The sequence below is a fragment of the Aulonocara stuartgranti genome (assembly GCF_965226115.1).
Source record: "Aulonocara stuartgranti genome assembly, chromosome: 16".
Classification (NCBI taxonomy): domain Eukaryota; kingdom Metazoa; phylum Chordata; class Actinopteri; order Cichliformes; family Cichlidae; genus Aulonocara; species Aulonocara stuartgranti.
The window spans coordinates 32,264,915-32,286,906 of NC_138952.1; the positions used below are offsets into that span (position 1 = coordinate 32,264,915).

A 21,992-nucleotide genomic window follows, 5' to 3' on the forward strand; every position below is an offset into this window, starting at 1 on the left:
ACGACTCGACTGTACGCTGTGTTCGTGTTTTCATCCGAAACAATAAGTTCCGTTGGAGCAGCCTTTCAACGCCTCTCTCTGTCTCTCGCAAGCAAAGTTGACCCAGACAACAAAGTAAAGCTAGTTTTCGGCTACGAGCCCAACACGGAACCTGACGTATTAGTCAGAGGTCCTTTACTACGGTTCAGACCCGCGGACCTTCAGTAATAGTAATAAATCACATTCATGTAGTTGTAAAAGCATGATAATATATTAAGTAATCCGAAGTATTCAGAATACGTTACTCTCATTGAGTAACGTAACGGAATATGTTACAAAATACATTTTGGGGCATGTATTCTGTAATCTGTAGTGGAATACATTTTAAAAGTAACCTTCCCAACACTGCCAACTCCTCAGTAAGGAAAATCGCTATTGGTTGTCCTAAAAGTCGCTAAATGACGTCATCGCCTAATTTGCATAATTGGTCATGCTAATCTAATTGTAACCTATGTTGTTGGAGAGAGAAATAACATCGTGGAAGAGACATAAAGTGAGTAAAAAACGTCCTAAATGCATTTAGAGTTTATTTAGAACTACAAATTAAATTTCTTTTACCAATTATTGTTTTTTTTAATGTCACAATTCCAACCCTGCTCCTTTACCTGGGCTTGGACTGGCAAAAGTGACCCGAAATAGGCACTCTGGTGAAGTTACTTTGTGTGTGTGTGTGTGTGTTTATAAGTAGTTTTAAACCTTGTGATCCACAAAACAGCATAAGAGTAAAAGAGTAAAAGAAGAACTGACTGCGTTACAGCACCCGCTGCTTGTTGAGAGTAGCGCTTTCACGTCTTTTTTTAGCGATGATTTTTAGAAAAAAAGTCGCTAAGGGGTCTGAAAACTCGCTGAATATAGCGACAAAGTCGCTAAGTTGGCAACACTGCACATTAACTGTATGCAAAGCACAAACACAGACACAGATACTTGCCACTTAGCGGCTAGACCCTGGCCTAGGCGTGCATGACTAGTCTTGCCTAGACTGGTTTAAGCGCAGGCTTTTGGCAGTCGCTAGCATAAAACTGGCGATACACCAAAAAACGTCATCGCCATTGCTTTAGTTGCACACAGGTTGCTGTGGTCGCCAGTTTGCATGGAAGTAAAACATGTATGTTTTTCGAAATGTGTTGACTGCAGCATTAAAGCATTAAAGTTTACTTTAAGGTCAAATCTTCTCTATTTCTGGAGGCGAGTGTTTGCATACAAGCTGGAATTTGCCATTAGTTGTCAGCCACATGCCACATTTTTCATTAAATAGAGGCTCAAGCTCAGGTGTCATCATGTGGCAAAGATGTATAGTGTCAGTAAGGAGATAAAATGTGGCTTATATCTGAAAAAAACAAAACAAAAACATATTGAAGGATTGTTTGCTGAGATAAAAACATGTTAATACCTAGAATGAATATCAGCAACACCAGTGAAAAAGACTGTGGAGTGCAACTTAAAAGAAAAACAAAAAAACAAAGCAGTAACACGAGGGAATAATTTTAGATTTAGGCCAACATGCATATCCTAAACAACTGAAGGTGGTCCTCTTTGGGCTCTCGCACTCTGGGGCCTCTGGATGTCTGGAGCCTGGATCTCCTCCATGCCTGCTTCATGCCCTGGGGGCGGGGCTATGGCTCTCTACATCCTCTAGCAGACCGTTACATGGGGAAACCTTTCGATTACAAGCGCGCTGATCCACACAGGTGTGCACACGGGTGTTCACTGTTCATAGACATAAACTACACCTCATAGGCTGCTATTTCCAAGCACATTGTGCGCTGTCGGTTCTGTTTGCTACACAACAACATTCAATATTTAGTATTTACTGCTGTTTACACTTAGCTAGATTAACGTGATGGTGTTGTGTTTAGTATGTTGCTGTTTTTTTTGCTTGTTTTCTCTTCTTTTTTCCCCTCTCCTTTCTCTTTTTAAATGCCCTTTCTCACTGTCCCTCTTCCCTTCTGTTTTTCTTTTCTTTTCCTTCATCGTTCTCTCTCCCTTTCCTATCCCTCAGTCATGTCTGTCCCGTCTGTAACAACTGAAAATAAAATAAAATAAATAATAACAACAAAGGTCGATCAAATGGACCAATACGGCGAGGCTGTGATGATCCATTTGGCAAAGTAAATCTATTGGGTCTCCTTGTTGGTCTTCAGACAACAATTCTGACGGCTAAAGAACCAAATGGGACAGGCAAAAACCCCCCCAAAAAACAAGCGAAGGAATAAACTGCATAAACAAATTATGCTGTGAGGTATTCCCGTCACATTTTTCTCTGTCATAATGCCCTGCTTGTCCCTCCTCATTCTAATGTGTCCTTGTAGTATCTTAAACTATATCAATGTCCAGAGATGTGACCTTGTTATTTCTGTGCCTCCTCTCAGCTGCACTGAATCTAATTTACATCTAACCCACAAGGCTTTATTTACTTGATTACACTACAGTGGTTTGGTCTGTTAACACCAACCTGGCTGGGTGAATGGCGGGATGGTGATGGAGGCAGGCAGATGAATACTTACATCACGTCACTGCAACAGCACTGGCAATTACCACAGGGTCAGACAAGCCTGTGTGTGTTGTTTAGACACATGCTGCTCTCTCATTTTCTGTGGTGCTCTGGTTTCGCCTCTCATTCCAGCTCCTGTGAATTATGTCGCCCGTGGGGACATGGGAAAGAAATACTCTTCACACAGCTCTCTCAAACAACTTTTATGCTGCAGACGTGGCTTCTAAAAGTTTTAGAGGCTTTGAGAGACTGTGAGACATGTTGTGATGCGGCAAGCACAATCAACAGACGCAAAGAAGTAGGGCTTGGGCACACAAACTGAATCTCCAAGAGCTCCTGAGATTGCGTTTTCATGGGCAGCAGTGCAAAATGCAAAAAGGCCTGGCAAAAGTTGAATAGAAAGAGGAGGGTGTGGTGACTTACAACCTCCTCATGCAATGAGACTTTATACTGTTTGTCCAAAAGTCTGAACGTTTGCAGCTTTGTCTGATGTCTGGTTGCTGCAGAGTGGGACAATGTAAGCACACATCACCACAGATTCTGTGCCAAAGACAGATGTTGGGCTTTTAGTTAAGCCTTACAGTGACAGGAGAAATTAATAATGAAATAAAATGTGACAATGTGATACATTTCAATAGTAGAAGATGAGAAACTGTTAGGAAAGTTGGAAAGGAAGCCATGACACTCAGGATTGATGAGGCGCTGTAATCCTAATTGTCCAACATAGGAAACAACAGAAAACCAAGTTATAAGCGGCGGGTCTCAGGTGGTTTTAGTTACTAGCAGAAGCCAGGTGTCTTTTGCATACTCTCAAGCTGCCTGCACTGGTCATGAAGATAGGGTTCTTTGACTCAGACAGCAGGCTGGCGCAGCTCAGAAGCTGTTATTACATGCCCATGTCTCAGTTTACACGTGGAAGGGTCTTCTGTATGCAGAGCTCACCCTGAAAGGACAGATTGTTTAGCTATCAGTGTTCGCAATACTCATAACCTGTGGCTTGCAGCAAGTGGAAATGGGTTCATGGCACCAAGGCTGAGTGTATCTTTAGATATGAATTTCCTAAAACTAAAATATCTAAAGTTCAGCAGTGGTTGAAACTCATATGGTTTGGCTGGAATGAAAACTTCTACTACTTCTCCTCTACTCTTTAAAAAAAGTATTTTATTGTTGGGATTATTCTGTTTGGATAAGGCTTCTACATTAATGCTGGAAGACAAGCATGAAGATGTGATTGTAATAACCTCCACTCTTCTTGGAACACTTTAATTCTGCAACCTTTCTGCGGGGAAATTAATCCCATTCAGCCGTTCGATCATTACTGTAATCCAACGCTAATGTTGGCTGATAAATCGTGGCTCGCTGAGAGCATTCCAGGTGTTGAATGGGGATCTCTGAGCTCTGTGCAGGCCAGTCGAGTTCCTCTGCAACAAAACTGGGACAAGCATTTCCCTGCGGGCCTGGTTTGGCTTATGTACAGAGGTAATGTGGTGTTCAAACAGGAACACGTCTGGAAAGGCATTACTTAAACATTATATTTATGGACTTTATTTGATTGGGATGAAAGGATTTTTAACCACTGGGCTATTTTCTGTGGTTCGCTGTCCCATGTGTATGAAGTGCATATGTATTAAACATGTGGCATGGTGCAAGATTCCAGTTAACACTCACAGTTGGACTGGAAACTTGTTTCTCTTAGCTTTATTCGCAGCGGAGTAGCCTGCTCCAGTCACCCTCGATGCCCCCTGCTGCTTTGACAGCATGCCCCTGCTGGCAGGATGCCCAGACATCCTTAGCGATTTACAAATCAGCAGTGGTGGCGGCCATGCCCACGCGTCTTTGACTTTGCCGAAGATGTGCTCCTATTCATTAAGGCAGCACAAACGACAGAGGGCCGTTTGTGCTCTGGGGCGCGAGGGATAACCAAGGCATAAAACACGAGCCCGTTGGTCAAGGACGGCCAGTTTGTGTTGGCTGGACTTCATTTAACTTTAGGTGTCATTTCTCTGTCCCTCCTGTTTTGTTTCTGCTGCGTTGTGCCTCTCTTCCATGTCGCCATTTGTTTTTGCATGAAGAAAGTAAACGCAGGTAATCTAAATGAGCGTTTTCCAGTGGCCGCATTTTTCTGTGATGGATATTTATTAGCAGGATCCTCCTGGTGCGTCTTCAATTCATTGCCCTTCTGTGATTTGTGTCTTGGATTAGTTTCATTTTAGATTCAATCAAAATCTGATTTTTTTTTTTTTACAATCGTTCACTGGTAATAAATGCGGCACCCTGGATCTGGAGAAGATTTGAATGGACTGGAATTTTAACTTTTTGTTTTCTCTTGTAATTTCCACAAGCAGCAGGTGTTGCAAACAGAGTCTGAAAGCTAATAGTTTTGAGTATTCAGAAACTCACTTGTAAACTCATATCCTACAAGAATTTGCAAGTTTATGAAGCAGAGCATCAGTGCATCTGTTGTTCAAATCAACCCAACAAAGCATGCGCTCTCCCTTCCTCCCACAGTCCTAGAACGTGCATTGGGTCAGGACAACCGGTGATTCTAAATTGCCCATAGGTGTGAATGTCTGTCTCTATGTGTCAGTCCTGCAACAGGTTGGTAAAATATCCAGGATGTACTCTTTGGCAGCTGGAACCAGCCCCTTCTTGATCCTGAATTAAATAGGTGGAAGAAACTGTGTTCAGTAAACTTTTTTGAATGTTTGCCGTCTTATTAATGGATGTTCTCAGCCATGCTGCCACGAAAATACAGGAAAAAATTGCAAGAAATCTTGTTTGCCAGCTGGCTGGAGACTTTGTGTGTGAAGTTTCTCCCTGCGTCTCCAGCTTGCTCCAACAGTCCAAAGACATGCATGGGTTATGTCAACTGACTTTTGCCCTGTGGGAGCTGCGATCGGCTCTGTAGGCAGTGTATATGTTAAAACTGTCTTCTCTCTGGCTTTCTGTTCCTGTTCTCAACAATGAAATCCTTCTACAACTTTGGAATGCTGAATATTAACAGTATATAGAACAACGATAATTCTATTAGCTTTCAACAGCGAGATCAGTGCTGTCAAACCCTGATGAAAAATACTTGCTGAATGCTGACAGAGTATTTAATCTTTTCGAATAATTGTTTTAATATTCGACAGTCCAGCAGTGGATACCCATTAAGTTGAAATGTGGACACAAGACCTGTGATCATTTTCCAGGTTTGCATAAAAACTGAAGAAAAAAATCACTGTTAAAAGGAGAAAGTCGTTTTTTAGTGGCTAACTTGGAATTATGATGGAAACCTCTTCTGTAACCCATTGAGCTGATATGGTTCCATAATTTCTAAGTACTATAGTTTTAGATCAGTATTAAAAGCCATTATGGTGACATTGTGATGACTGAGGCAGCTCAGATCTGTGATGCAGCAGAATGACCTGGGGTGCTATAAAATATTCTGAAGTAAAAAGACCCTGGCCTGAATCCAGCATCATGGCCCTGCATCTGCTGACAACAGCCATTTGATACTGAGGACAGAGGACAGGACACTGCTCTTTGCTACTGTATACGTGCATGTTTATGTGTTCCCACATACTCCCTGTGATCTAGTGTGGTGACTTTAGCCTCCAGGGACACCCAGACAGCTAGCTGGCACAGGAATGTGACAGAGGCTAAAAGACTTATGCCACCTCAAGCCATCGTCTCCCTCCAATGCCACTTCTCGTTTTTGTCTTTTGTTTTGGTGCCAGACTCTAAATACACCACAGGTGCATGATTTCAAAGCGTACTGTAAAACCCAAGGCTATGAGTGAGGAATCTAAGATGCGCACAACTGACAAAAAGCATTTTTTTCTTTCTTTCTCTTTACTGGCTGATGATAAAGGCACTACTATCCATTCAGCCTGAGTGGAGTGATGCAAAATATGCGCTCTGGAGCTATTGAGAAGCTTTGGTTGTAAAGCATAGTTTATCTTGTTTGTGGTTTTTATGTCTGAATGACCATATTCTTCCTAAATTGCTGCTTTTCTTTGGCTCTGTTGCTGACTGAGTCAAACCTATTTCATGCTTATTGTGATTGCGGTACATCTATCACAGCACATCACTCAGCCTCCATAGCTGTTTGTGGTTTAGTTACACAAACCGCAGTGGCACTTTGTTCAGTGGCTTCTTTATAATCCCTTCACTTAAAGGCTTTCCTTCAGATTTCTATGAATTAATATTAAGACACCTTGAGACAGTTGTATTGAAACTACCCGTAATCACACATTTGAGCTTCAAAGAAGGCTTTCTTAAGCTCAACAACATATCCCAACCTTTAATTTAGCTCTGAGCACTTAAATGTCCAATCAGGTTGGATTTAGTGACTTTAAAACCTTTAATTTAGACAAAATTATATCACAAGAATTAAGAATTAAATAAATGTCAGCCATTAATAAAAATAAGGTAAGATATTGGCCTAAAAATGTCAATGATCTCACTATTAGATCCTTAGGTTTATAGAAATATTAATGAAATTTTTCACCTATAAAACAAACAAATAACAAATTTATTAAGTAAAGGTTGCAAAACACTGATTGGTTGGTTTTTTTTTTTGCATAAGAGACACTTGAAATACAGTAGAGGCTGCTGCCCTTTTTACAAGGCCAGAGTGATATTTAGATATTCCAGCAACGACTGCAAGCTCAACCGTCGATTAGAGTGTAAATGATAATCTCATGAGTCAGGAAACACTAATGTTATTGAACCTCCTCTTAAAATTTGCAGCTGCGACAGATTTGATGCAACAGAGAGGAAACACATGCTACATAAATTTTAGCCACACTAACACAGAGAAGCATTTTTTCAGTGGCTGTGCCATGCCTGGCATCCTTCAAAAAACAGCAGCGGCTGCATTTTTATGCTGTAACAGATAGGCCTCGGTCCTGGCACACGGCCCTCCAGGGGAGAAAATGACTTAATTAACACTGCTATATTATCTAAGTAATAGCCACACTGGGTTTTTCCTATGACAGATTGCTGTATATTAACATTTTGGGGCTCTGTTTCTAATTGCTCTCTGTAAAAGCATCCAGTCGTTGGCTGTTAAGTAAGCAGGTTTCGTTACTTACTAACCGGGAAGAAAGAAATGATGCCATATGAATGTTGCTGTTTCAGAGTAAATACTCTATATGGGCAAAAGTCTCAGCCCACAACTGTTAACCTCTGAGTTCAGGTGTTTTCAGTCCTGTTGAATCAGGTGTGTAAAATCGAGCACCTAGCCGTACGGTCAGCCTTTACACACGTTTGTGAAAGAACATTCGACTGTGGTATTGTAATAGGATGCAACTATTGCAACAAGTGAATTTGTGAAATTTCTTCTTTTTGAAATTTCTTATGCAGACTTAATAATTGCAAAGATCCAAACCTCCTCTGGCATTAACATCAGCACAAGAACTGTGCGCCAGGAGCTTCGTGGCATGGGTTTCCACTAGGGCTGGGCCATATCATAGCATTCACGGTAATACAGGTATAAGGTTAGGCAATGGTAAGAAAATGAAATATCGAGATGGGTAAAACGCGCATGCGCAGTGCCTTTGTTTTCATACGCACGTGGAAAAAGCGTGCCGGCGATGGAGAATGAGAAGGGCGAAAGCGGATCGTTGAATGAAACAGATGAACCAGAATTGGTTTGTAAAAATGCTGCAACTTCAGTGGTGTGGGACTGGTTTGGCTTTCGTCCCTCAGATACACACCAAAGCACATTTTTTTGGTAGCGCATGCAAGCGGGCCGTTATTACCGTTATTACCGAACCGATTTTATGTGGCACACGGCGTTCAAAAATCTGTCAAAAATGTTTCAGTACGACTTTGCTAAGCTACAAACCTGCACCGCTTGATGGATTGTCGGAGCATTAAGGCTATCGTAGGCAGGAGCCTCGCGGAGTGATACGTACTGTGCTTCAACATCTTGTGTGTGTATAACCTCTTTTTAAGTTTTGTGGATATTATACATGGTTATGCTGAGGATATGTCGGCCAATTTCCACTGGAAATGCCTTTTGGTTAAACTGTCAGCAAGGAATTTGCATTTGCACTGTTACATTTTTATATAACATAAAAAAACAGCTGCTTGTTTAAGTGAAAATACATTGATGGGGATTTTTTTGCACTAATAAAGTTGTGGAGTTGTAAAGTATTTTGTCTAGTGTCAATTATATCGTCAGTTATATCGTTATCGCAAATTTTCAAATGTATATCGTGATAAATATTTTTGGCCATATTGCCCTGCCCTAGTTTTATAAGTGGCCCAGCACTTTATCCAGTGCATCTATTCAAGGTTCTTCTTGTCTCCTTCTGAGCCTTTTTTTGCCTTTTCTGAGAGCATTGTTCTTTCCCCTCTTTGGTGCTGTAGACTTTCTACTGTGAGATTCTGTAACTGGTGGCATTGTGAAAACCGGTCTGATCGGGATTGAATCTAAACTATGATGGGCACATTTCATAGCAATTACATTGAGCTAGCAACATTCAGTTTATGATCAAAACCCTTCTATTGCCACTTTAATAACAAGTTGTGTTTGTTTTTAGATTTCAATGTTTTCAGGCACTTTTGAATGACTTTATACCCCGCGTGTCCCCAAGAACCAAGAATTGTTTTGCAGCAGCCTCCTAGATGCCATAAAGTGAAATGAAGCAGAAATTGAATAAGGGTGGTTTTAAAGTTGTTGGAGGCAACACTGGCCTCATTCACGCCAGATTGTATCCCAGCAAACTTTGATCCGCTGCTTTGAGAGGCTTGACAGAAGAGGGATGCTTAGATCACAACTTTGATTGCTTCACAGAGTTCTGCTTGGAAATGTTCTTTCTTTGCCCGCCTGATGAAACCTGAATTAATAATGTATCACTTGCAAACTACCTTGTGTTGACTCGTGCAGGTTGTGCAGAGGGCACCTTAAGTTTGTTTAAAGTGTTGTCAGGAGTAAGTTATGTTGTGTTAGCTCAAACATTTTGTTAGAGTGGACTGGGAATCAGTTGGAAGCAGGCTTTCAAAACGCACACGACACCCACGCCTATGCACACTCAGACGGTGTAACACGCTTTAGTGCTTCCTTTTATTCCCCCCCCTCGGGCAGAGCTCTCTTTGAACCCAAATTAATAGCCTTCTTTACTGTATCACATATAATTTGAACCTGTCTCTCCGTTCTGCAACTCAATCTTAATTGCTAAGTACCTCCATTTCAAGAGTTGTTAAGCAAACTGCGTGTATGACGGATGAGTCTGTGGCAGTAAACACCAAATTACTTCATCAAACACTCTTTCTGTCTTCCTGGTGCCTTTCAAAAAGTCAGAAACTCTTTGCTGTCGTCCCAGGAGAAGAATTCGATAACAGACAGGGGCATTGGTTACCTGCCACTTTCCTTTTTCTTTAGTTATATCCTCACAGCTCGATGATGAATGGGGGTTTCATTTCTGCACTTTAAAAGATGGATCGGGAGCTTGATTTCTCAGCCCTTTGCATGTTAAACGGTTTAATTCGTGCTCTCTTCCACCCCTCCTTTTCACACTTTCCACATTTATCTCTGTCGTTTGTTCTCCCCTGTTTACTGTGTATCATCCTTTTTAATCACAAACTTGCTTTTTAATTCCTGACCATGTCCTATTTTCCTGCCTGTCCGCTATGCCGTTGCTTTTCATTCCTTGCTTGATGTCTCTCTTTTACCAATTTTCTCCTTTTCACTAAGCCACTTTCATTTTTTTTTTTTTGGCCCTTTCACTCTCTGCTCCAGGTGGGATTTCCATTGATTAAAACCAGACGTACCCTGCACTTTTGTGTCCAACTGACCAAGCCCAGCTCACTAAGACGAATCACCTGGAGTCCTTTTCTATCAGTCTGCACTCCTTCCACATCCATCCCTGACTCTCGTGGCTGCCGGCTCTAAAATGAAACGAGCCCCAGACTGATTGCGTTTAGGTTAAGGAAACAATAAGCCGTTTTAGTGTGTTTGTGTGGGTATATAAGGGTTTAGTCAATAAAACCATTGGTGCTTGAGGGCCTCTCAGCTTGGATCAGTGTTTTTTGCTTAAATCTCCCCCCAAAATGCGTAAAATCAGTCTTCTCTGTATGAAATATTGAGATGCTGTAAGTTTGAAAGGTTTGGTCCTTCGAGTATGGCAGCCGTAGTCTATAGTGGCCCTGAGTGCTTGATGGACTGAAACTTGAGAAGAATACCCAGGCAAATAGATAAAATAAAAGGAAACTACAAAAAAAGTCTTGAAAATTTTGAGCAGCATTCAGAAAAAAGCTACAAAGTAAGGGAGACTCCAAATACTGAAACGCTGTTAATAGCACAGACTGCAACAGAGATGATATATAGGTCACTGAAAAGTAACCGTAAAAGTAACTACTCTGTTAAACCTTCTGAACGCGTTGTTTAGATGGTTGTTGCACAGATCTGATGCTCATCCTGCAGCAGTTGTGTTTTTCTTACATTGCAGAATTTGTCCCACGATATGTGATGTCAGATTGGCAAAGATGCTTTCTCACTTTTTGTCTCTATGAGGGCAATTAATTCAAGCACACTGTAGTGTAAATATGTCATCCAGCACGCTCACCTGTATAAACCAAACTTTCTTTCCAGAGCTATGCTACTTTCAGTTGGCTAGAATGAGACTGCGATAGCTTTGCTAACATACGGATCGACAACATAGACCATGTGACCATAGTGGAGGGTGACTCTGGGTTGCCTAGACCTTGAGTTGAAATCTAACACAAAGGAGCAAGCAACAAACACGAGGCACCTTTGAAACCTACACAATGCTACTGTTAGAAAAAGCCTACCCTCTCATCAAAAATACAAAAATGTACCACTTTTCGCCTGTTGTAGTTTTTAGTTGTTTGGAAAGCATCCCTCAGTGACACTGAGGGAGATGTTAATGCTATAAACACGTTGATTTTACAAACAGCAGCATGCTTCCAGCTATGAAGAACAGTTTGGGGAACCTTTTCTATTTGAATGCACACAGAACAATTAAATGTTACCCCCACTCGGTGTCTCACTCATATTGATTAAAACACCTCGATCAGAAATAAGGCCAACCTCTGCCTATTCATGTATATAGATGTGGAAAAGTTTCAGTCATCCAAGAGCATACTGGCTGATGAACACCCAGCTCAGCCCCGTCTCACATAGTCACACGTAAGATTTGACTTCAAAGCATTCAACATCACATCATTAGGATTAAGTGGACTACAAGCTCCTGTAGGCCTTGTCACCTGACAGCCCATCACGGCTGAACGGAAGAAAATCCCAGCAACCATCCAGGTCCTAAGATCATGTGATAAGACTGTGAAATCAGGAGGTTAATGTATTTTTTCTCTCTCCATTTGGCCCTAATTTTTGCACGTCTACAAACCTTTGAGTGTAGAAAGCAACCCTTCTGAGTCACAAGACTCACGGGTTGAATAATAGGGTCACCTGAGGTCCGGTCAGCCATGCCAGGGTTAATTCTAATTCTCCATACATTACCACAAGAGTTTTTGCTCTCACATTATGAGTTGGGACTGTGTTTTAGTGCTGCAGGCTGAAAACCGCGTTAGCTTAATGCACATAATACATTAGGCTGATGGGGACATTTCGCTCAGTTTTCTGTTCATAATTTACATAGTGGAGGGGATAAAAGCGTATGAGCTGCACCAGCTTCAGCAGTAGAAAAAGCCAACTGATTGCCATGGTACGGCTTATGCCATCTATGTTTTAATTTGCTGTGATGCGGCTGAATACTGCAGAGAATCTAGTTTTAGTTCTGTGTAAGACTTCTAGCAGCATGTCCTCCCCAAAGGTGCGCTTTTCTCTGGATTTGTGTGGTGCTGCAATGCTGCAATTCCCCTCTCCCTTCTCCTTTTGTTTCCTCCTCCTCATCGCCCACACTCTTTCTTTCTTTCCTTCTTTCTTCCTCAGTCGGGGTAATACTCACTGCTGCTCTGCTCAGCTCTGCTCACTTTTTCCCTTGATGGCATCTGACCAACAGGGAAAAGCCAGAGAGTTATTCTTTCTATTTCTTCTAAAAATTGGACTCCTTTGGCTTAATAAATAATTCCTCACCCCACTTCTTCGGTTCTTTATCCTCAAGGCTCTATGCTGCAAAAGTTTAGTAAATATGCCTGTGAATGGCAGGTGCAAATGGCTTTCCTCTCCTTTCAGTGCCACATATAGAGCCTCCTAAGAGAGAAGTAACCACTTCAGGTCTGTATGATATAATAAGTTCTGTCTTCCCGTGTTTTTGAGTACAGCTGCTCTCCACCCACAAAGTTGGGGGGTGGAGTGGGGTGGGGGGCATAGCTAGATTTTTTTTTGCTGCATATTTTAATGATGCAGCTCTTGTCAGAGTTTTTCCTCTCTTGAGCTGTAAGGTGGAGAAAAAGTTAGAAAACAGATATCAAGTGTTTTGGATAATGAGGGACAAAGGGTTTCGGTTCATGCTTTTGGGGATATTCTCACCAAGGTTCATTAGAAAATTCAAGTTTCAGGATTAGAGAGGGGGAGAACATGCTGTACAATGTGAGGCGGTCAACGCTGACTCCCGTTTGACTGTACATAAAAGACAGTTTAGCAAGGAAGCATTTTGTATCTTTAGGTATTTCTGATTCAAATCATCATCAGTATGTATGAAGGAGGTCAGGAGTGAAGTGTGACACGGAGTGTCTGCAGCGGTCTTTGAAACACGGTGGAGGATCTGTCATAGTTTGAGGCTGAATTTCAGCAGGTGGTGAAATTTTGTCACCCATCCATCCATTCTTGTCCACTTATCCTTTTCAGGGTCAGGGGTGTGGGCTGGAGTCCAGCTGTCTTAGGGCGAGAGGCAGGGTACACCCTAACCAGGCCGCCAGTCTGTCACAGGGCTAACACATTGAAACAAGCAACCATTCACACTCAGATTCACACCTGGGGAATTTTAGAAGCACCAATTAACCAACACCACTAACTGCATCTCTTTAGACTGTGGGAGGTAGCCAAGTACCCACGCAAAAACGGGAAAACCAGAGGTAGCCAACATCCAGCTTTGAATGTCCTTTAAGAAGCCTGGAGAACTTTTCCTGAATACTACTTAAAGAAATGACAAGAATGTTGTGCTGTGAGTTCAGGCTGTGTTGAAGGATGAAGGTGATCATACTAAATACTGAATATTGAAATCTTCAAATAAATAAATAACCAAGTCTTGAATTGCTTGGCCCAGCCTGAAGTCACTTCTAACTCGTGGAATCTTTCGGTATTTAAAAATGATTTTAACAAGCCCTGTGAGAGTAGGCCATGCTTTTCTAACACATCACTGCTGTGTTGTTAGGGAGAGATGACAGAAAATATTCTCTGTTTCTTTCTGTAGCACAGACGGTGCTTCCCAGTAAGCACACTCAACAGACAAAAGCCAAGTTTGATTTTTGGCCTTTGGGAGAATCGTTTCATCACGATGGTATAATGTGCCACTGACGATGTTTGTCATGTCAATGAGAGAACGATTCAAAGATTTTGTTTTAATGTCAAAAACGCTAAATGTAGAAAACAGGAAGATGTACAGTAGTGTTAGCACAAGATATAAACAATATAAATTATGAAATAGAGCAGCTTGTACAACAAACAAAGGAGTAAAGGGCCAACAGCAGCAGCAGCAACCAGCTAAAAGCTATATATATCATGAGTCTTACCTTTTTTCTACCTTTCTGTGGAAAGAGTAAAAAGATATCAAGAGACTGAGGCTCGATTAGCAAATGCGAAACCTGAGGAAAAAAGGAAATGGCAAATGAAACTTTGCTAGATTAATGACTGAACAAGAAAAAAATAACAGTCAGAAATGAAAACAGCTTTGGCCTTTTAAAAAAAATAAAATAAACTAAGCCATTGAGCATACAGGTCAACGTTATAAATGGGGCGGGGCTTTATGGAACATGATGACATGTGAGGCACAAACACAGCCGAGCTGCCTGCTGTCAGAGCACACATGCCTCTGTGTCTCCTCGTCTGGAGTGGTGCTGTATATGAAACTGTGTAAGATTAGGTGTTTGTAATTGGTTTACAAAGCCCGCTGTAATACGTGTTCACCGGCTCTCTTTGAAATCAAGTTTCTGCTTCATAATAAATGTATCCGCAGTATATTTGATTCTGTTCATCTGCGTCTCCTGCACGAGGGCAAACCTGGTCTCATCATCATTTTTGCAACAATCTTCTGATTTGAATGACGGCATGATGCCAAAACAAGCAATATAACCGTCACAGCTTGATTCACATATTTTGACATTCCTTTTATTGAGCTGAGCCCAATTCAAACTAGGAAGAAGAAGGCGAAGAAACAGGCAAAAACACAATTCTCTCAGATGAAATCACCAGAATTGTTATTCTCAGTGAGGGCCTGTCACTCGTTGTTAGAAGCTAATTTAAAAAAAAAAGCTCATAAATATGCTCGAAAACAAGACAGATGCTCTGTTAGGTGGAAAAACATGTTTCTTTTATTTTACCTAAAGGAGAAATAAAGAATGAACGAGAGGATAAAAGACAAAATATAAGATTTGTTATACCACACACCAACTTGGAGTGTAACTGACTGTGTGAATGCACTCCCCGTCCCGCGCAATTGTTGTGTTTTACCTCGGATGTTTTAATAACCAAAGAGTTTTCTCCAGGAAACGTGAGGATTAGAGTATTTTTAACAACATCACTTCATTGATGTTCAGCTCAGTTTTGTCTCCCATTCTCCTCCACCTTGTGGACACACCTGTCTGTACCATTGTGCTGAAGAAAATGCACTTTGAATGTTGGCACCAACGTCAGCCATTCATTTAGAACCACAATAAAGAGTCACATCGTGTTTGCTCTTTGTGTACTCAGAGGCAGGGTGAGCTAGACCCACTGCTGCAACAGACAAGGGTTAATTTTTTTCTTCTTCGCGTCACTCTCACCTCTCATGTGCATCACATGCTTTGCATGCTTGTGCGGTCACATGGATCCAGATCTCGTTCTGCCGGCTCAGTGAGACCGCTGAGGCCATTTGGCTGCTGCACAGTTCGGACGTGCGGATCAATAATCAGCTCGATAAGTATCATTTCGGAGTGAAGCTGAGGTCGCTGCTTTCGCCTGCCTGCTGACAGTTCTTTTCCCCCCTGCTGCGAACTCCGCTCTGTGCCATCACAACAAAATTTATTTGGAATGACTCGAGTTCGCTTAGAGAAACAGAAATTTGAGCGGCCTCTCCCACAAAACGAGCGCCGTGGCAAACAGAAGCAGAAAAAGAAGGTGGGGAGGAGAGCACATGTAAGTGCACACATTTAGAAACTGTGCCATCACGCACAAACAGCTTGGAGAGTGAACGTATTTACTCGAGTGGGAGACTAATCAGCAGTACTGGGATCACGGTTAAGACCAGCATTTATCCCAAAGCAAACACCTGGTCCAGAGGAGCACACGCACTCACTGAAGTTGTTCACTCAGACACCACACAGCATTTCTTTGTTGCATCCTGAGCCATCACTCAATTCCAAATGTGCCTCTGTGGCTTAAATGTTTTTCATGTGTTTAATTAAACCCAGCATTGTAAAATTATAACAATTATTTAGTCCTGTTAGGACTACAACTGTATAAGGCCAATGAATGTGGAGGAAATATTTAAAGAAAATTATGCTTCTGATTTTAAAAAAGAAGCGTAATTTAGGGGTTTTTTGGTCGTGGATGCAATCAGAAAGTTTGAGAATCCCCGTGGCTCACCTGGCTGGGCATGGGACCAGTGTCTCAAAGGCCGAGGGGGTCTGTGTTCACGTCTGACCCAGGTTGTTTTCCTATATGTCATTCCCCTTTGCTCCTACCCCTAACTTCCTGTCTACACTCTTCACTGCTGTTAAAATCGTTTTTAAAATTGTGGAAAAGTCATTTAACTCTTTCCCTCATAAAGACTACAGTTTCGGACCTCCCCTGTACCTTTAATGATGAGCTCAGATGCCACTTTATATGCAAATAAAGACATAGTTTGACCATTAGAATAGCCTTTGTGTTTTTCCATGGGTAGCTGCACAGCTCATTCATTTCTATTCTATAAGCAGACCTGAAATATGAGAGAAACCACTCAGTTCAGAACAGAGCTCCAAGAGTTACACCTAGTAGGCTTGCAAGGGGGTAACGAGAGAAAGAAATATTTAAAAACACAAGCAGCGACAACAAAAGAGCATTTTTAAAAGTATTTCTATTAGTTGTACTGACCATGTTAACTCTGACACAGCTGGACTGGAGTCTTCTGAGGGGGCAGTGGCACTACGCTAAAATATTTTGCGCAAATTGGCTCAGCTGTATCCACAGCACTGGAAGATCAATACATCCTAGGCTTAATAAAAGCTGCAAAAGGAGCTTCATCACAACACAGAATTGGCTAAATAACCAATACAAGACTCCAATCAGCTAAAGCACTATCAGACAGAGACTCTAGTAGTGGTCTAAGAAGATGAGCGGCTTCTGTAAAGCACTTGTAAAGAGAGGAAAATGAGGCAAAATACTTGGTGCGGGTGAAATTTTAACAGTATTTCACAGCGGATGATGATATGCAGCAAGAGAAATTCGACAGAGGATGTCATCGCAGTCGATCAAACCAAAAGCGAAACATGATGGCGGGAATATGCAAATGTGGTTGTAGGGCTGTCACAATATATTACGTCTAATATCTGATTATCATGGCCCAAGGAGGTCAAGGAGAAGCAGCACTCCATCAGCGATGCACGACATTCTCGTCTTTGCATCTTTGTGCAGAAGGAATCGTGCAGCAGCAGGATAATGAGCCCAAACTCACCTCACCAAAAAACTACTTAAAGACCAAAGAAAACCGAGGAGTGCTGATTGTCACCTGACCTCAGCCCGATTGAATATTTATGGAGGAACTTGAAGACTGAGAAGGGCCAGCTTGAGAGCTTACCGTCATTAAAGGGGTTACGTAAAAACGATAAGATATTTATGCCTCCCCCCTCCTCCTCAAATTGTAAGGCTGACATCATGCGAGCGCAAAATGGAGAGATCTTCACGAGTAAGCTTCACGAGGACTCGGTTGTATGGACGGGAAAACAAGTGCAAATTATATTCAAATAGAAACAAGTAGATTTAAGAAAAAAATAAAGAAAAAGACAGAAATACGGTTTTAAAAAATGCTGTTTTAAAAAATGCTTTTTAAAAAAATGCTGTTTTTAAAAAATGCTGTTTTTAAAAAATGCTTTTTAAAAAAATGCTGTTTTTAAAAAATGCTTTTTAAAAAAATGCTGTTTTTAAAAAATGCTGTTTTTAAAAAATGCTGTTTTTAAAAAATGCTGTTTTAAAAAACGCTGTTTTAAAAAAATGCTTCTACGGTTAAACTGATCCCATACGAGTGACCTTTAGAATTATTACAGCAGTCTAAAATGATGGCATCAATTTACAGGATTAGTGGAAGTCCTGTCAACAAAGCAAATGCATGTAAGTGTAAATGTTGCCCTGTTAGCAGCTACTATTTAATTGGCTTTAACTTGAGACTATAAGCTTGTTAGCCCAGGGTCTCCCCTTTATGTAACCTTCAACCTAAGTTGAATGGCCATTATTAAAGCAGATTAATCACCTTTCGAAACCTGTGGAAATACTATCATTAGCTGCATTTAGTTGAGCTGGTGAGCCATACACAATGGCAGGAGCTGGCATCGATAAATCGTAAATACAGCTGTAGATGTTAACTGCAGCAGCGAGCATGTCAAAGTGATGGAAAGGGGAAGATTTTGGGGTAAATTTTTAAAGGGATTTAAAAAATAAATAATAAAATCGTAGCAGTAATAATGTCACCTTCTCTCTCTTTTTTTTAAATGATGAAAGCTTGTTGCAGAGACATCATTAACATTCAGTGTTTGGACTCAGCGGCGGAAGAGCACTCTGCACGTGGTGATGTCACATCTCTGAGGATTGTTGAATTTAAATAGCATAGTTAGCTCCCCATCATTTCTCTAAGCCGTTTGGTCAGCTGTGCAGCTTTAAAACTAACACTGATGTATTAGCAGCCCAAGGCGTCTTTAATGGAGGTGCCACTTAATTACTACAGAGACCCACTTGAGCTTACTGAGCAATCAGAAACACATACGCATTGCTCAAAATCTGAAATTGCTTTTTCACCAAGACGTCGAGTGCAGGAACACATTTTTACATGCAAGAACATACACGGCACGGAGGCCTGGATCAGGACGGCCACCCTTAGTTTTATTCCCCCCTCTGGTCTTTACATTTAGTCCTCAATTCATTTGCCGCTGTAACCTTATAGATCAACGTCGCTTGGCAAAGTCAGTTCGGGACCAGGTGGCCTTTGACCCACATGCTTCTGCAGACCAGCGTGAGAGGGCCATGGCCACCTACCAAGACCTCGCCCGACAGGTCAAACGCAGCTGCCGGCGTGACAAGCGTGAATGGATCGAAGCTAAAGGCATCGAAGCCCAAGAAGCAGCCGATCGGAACGATACCCGAACCTTATATCGCATTGTACAAGATCTAACTGGGGCTCATGGTGGCCGCGGTGTTCCAATCCGAGACAAAAATGGACGTGTCCTCCTTACTGCAGCTGAACAAGAACAACGATGGGTCGAACACTTCCGCGATACTCTGAACCAACCTGAGCCACCCCAACGGTTCGAGGCCGAAGACCTGGCACCTTCCATGGATCTTCTTCCTGTCGATATCGGACAAATCAGCATCACTGAAGTCAAGACAGCGATCCGACTCCTCAAGAGTGGAAAGGCCGCAGGCCTGGACGAAATCCTCGCCGAAATGCTGAAGCATGGTGGACCCCATCTTGAAGCCGCCCTTACAAGACTCCTAAACGCCTGCTGGTCAACATCACATGTACCCGATGATTGGACAAAAGGCACCATTATCAAACTTCCAAAAAAAGGTGATTTGGGTGACTGTAACAACTGGCGGGGCATCACGTTGCTGTCGGTACCCGGGAAAGTGTTTTGCCTCGCTCTTTTGAATCGGCTACGATACGCTGTGAACGAACGATTGCGAGAAGAGCAGGCTGGGTTTCGGAGTGGCCGGTCATGCGTCGAGCAAATCTTCACCCTCCGCATGATCATTGAACAAACATTGGAATACCAAAAGAAGATTTCTATTAATTTCATTGACTTCGAGAAGGCTTTTGACAGCGTCCACCGGCCGACTCTATGGGCTATCCTACGCCACTATGGAGTCCCTCAGCAGTTTGTAGATGCCTTTCGTTGTCTCTACTCCAACTTCCGTTGCTGCGTCCGGACGGATGACGGCTGCACAGCCTTCTTCAAGATCAATACTGGCGTCCGACAAGGATGCGTGCTATCCCCTTTCCTCTTCCTGTTGGTAATTGACTTCATCATGCGACGATCAGTTGACCAAGCTGGCATCGGTGTGCCCTGGCACGAAGCGCGTAATCTCACTGACTTGGACTTCGCAGATGACATCGCCCTGCTGGGCTCGACTCAGGAAGACCTCCAAAAGTTGACCGTGGCCCTGCAGAGGGAGGCAACGAAAGTTGGATTAAGAATCAGCGCCAAAAGAACCAAGGTACTCCGAGTTGGCTATGCACGTGCCCGCATTCCTGTCATGATCAACCAACAACGTGCTGAAGAGGTGGAGAATTTTACATATCTTGGCAGCATCATCTCGAATGACGGGGTCTCTGATCGGGATGTCGACGCCAGAGTAGGGAAGGCAGTTGGTGTCCTGCGACGTCTCCAACCTATTTGGAACTCGACTTCCCTGAATGTGAGGGTCAAGATCAGACTACTGAACTCTATCGTCTTCCCTACTGCACTTTACGCTAGTGAAACCTGGCGCTCAACAAGTGCAACTATTCAACACCTGAACGTGCTTCAACAACGTGGCTTGCGGCGAATCCTGAGAATTTCCTACCGGGACCGAATAACAAATGAGGAGGTCCTACGAAGAGCAGGCACCCGCCCATTAGCCGATGTTGTTGCAGAAAGACGCTTTCGCTTTGCGGGACATATTTTACGCCTACCCCCTCATCGCCCAGCTAAGATTGCCATGACATGGCGTCCACGAACTGGCAAGCGAAAGCAAGGCCGACCAAAGACCACATGGCGTCGAACATTTATGGACGACCTGAGAACTGTCGACATTGCCTGGGACGAAGCTGAAGCAGTCGCTGCTGACCGACATCGATGGAGATCACTAGCTGCCCGATGCGCCGCTCGGCGTAGGAGGAACTAATACCTAAAAAAATAAACCTTTTGTCGCCACTCTCGCGGTAACGGAGGCGACCTCTCTGCTCACCTAGCGCTGTTGTCTCTGAGAGCAGGGAGGGTGAGGTCAGAGGTTAAGACGTATATAAACAGGTGTCAGATGTGATGATGAAAAGCCGAGGATATGTGAAACTGTGCTGGAAACTCAGCCAGTGGGCTGCGAGGACACAGGAGGACGGTGCATAATAACGAGGGTAATAGATGACTTTGCCCGTCAGTGTGATGCCATGGTTTCAGGTTGTGCAAATTAAACCGTCTTGTATGTAAGGCTCGACCTTTCGGATAGCAGCTCTGTGTGTGTGCGTGTGTGTGTGTGTGTGTGTGTGTGTGTGTGCGTGTGTGTGTGTGTGTGTGTGTGTGTGCGTGTGTGTGTGTGTGTGTGTGTGTGTGTGTTCTGGTTCCCAGTCTCTTGGATGTGGTAGATTATTAGCCTTACTGCCCCTGTCTCCCTTCCTTCTCTCGTTCTCTTCCCTCCGTGTCCTGTTGATTAGGTTTATTATTTTATTTACATAAAATACATAAAATGAAAATGAATTCATTTTGTGTTTATTTATCACTTTTAGTTTAGTTATTAGTGGGAAAGATTCCTACATGTTGTTCTGATAGTAAAAACCTCTGAGACAAATCAGTCATTTACTTCTCACAATTAAGTAATTAAGCCTTGTTTTTGGAAATGCCATTAATTTTAATACAAAGAAGAGAAGACATACACTCACTGGACACTTTATTAGGTACACTTTGCTACTACTGGGTTTGTAACCTCACTGTAAAGAACCCTGTTTATGATGATCTGAGCTTTGTAGTTCTTTGACTTACTGCTTCCTTCCTATCAGCTCAAAGCAGTCTGGCCATTGTCTTATGACCTCTGGCATCAACAAGGCATTTTCACCCAGAGAAACAGAGATAGAGATGGTTGTGTGGGACAAATCACAGTAGATCAGCAGTTTCTGAAATACTTAGAGCAGCCTCTCTGGCACCAGCAAGCACACAGTCATTTAAATCACCTTTCTCCCCCATTCTGATGCTCACCACATCTATGTAAATGCCTACCATACCGCCATGTGATTGGCTGATTATATATTTCAGTTAAAGTTAAAGGTTGCTTCCTTTTTGCTCTGTTATGCGAATAGGCAGACAAGAACAGTGTATTTCAACCAGTCTGTTAGTTGATAACCACATTAGTGTGAAGTTTAATGACACACAGCTGAAGTGATGCTTTTGAGAAATGTGCATTTTTTCCCAC

General features: G+C 42.4%; 1 protein-coding gene across 9 annotated transcripts in view; it reads left to right on the plus strand.

Moving 5' to 3' along the window:
- sema5ba (sema domain, seven thrombospondin repeats (type 1 and type 1-like), transmembrane domain (TM) and short cytoplasmic domain, (semaphorin) 5Ba) overlaps positions 1–21,992 on the plus strand; it is a 194,935-nt gene that overhangs the window by 15,954 nt on the left and 156,989 nt on the right. The window lies entirely within an intron of this gene.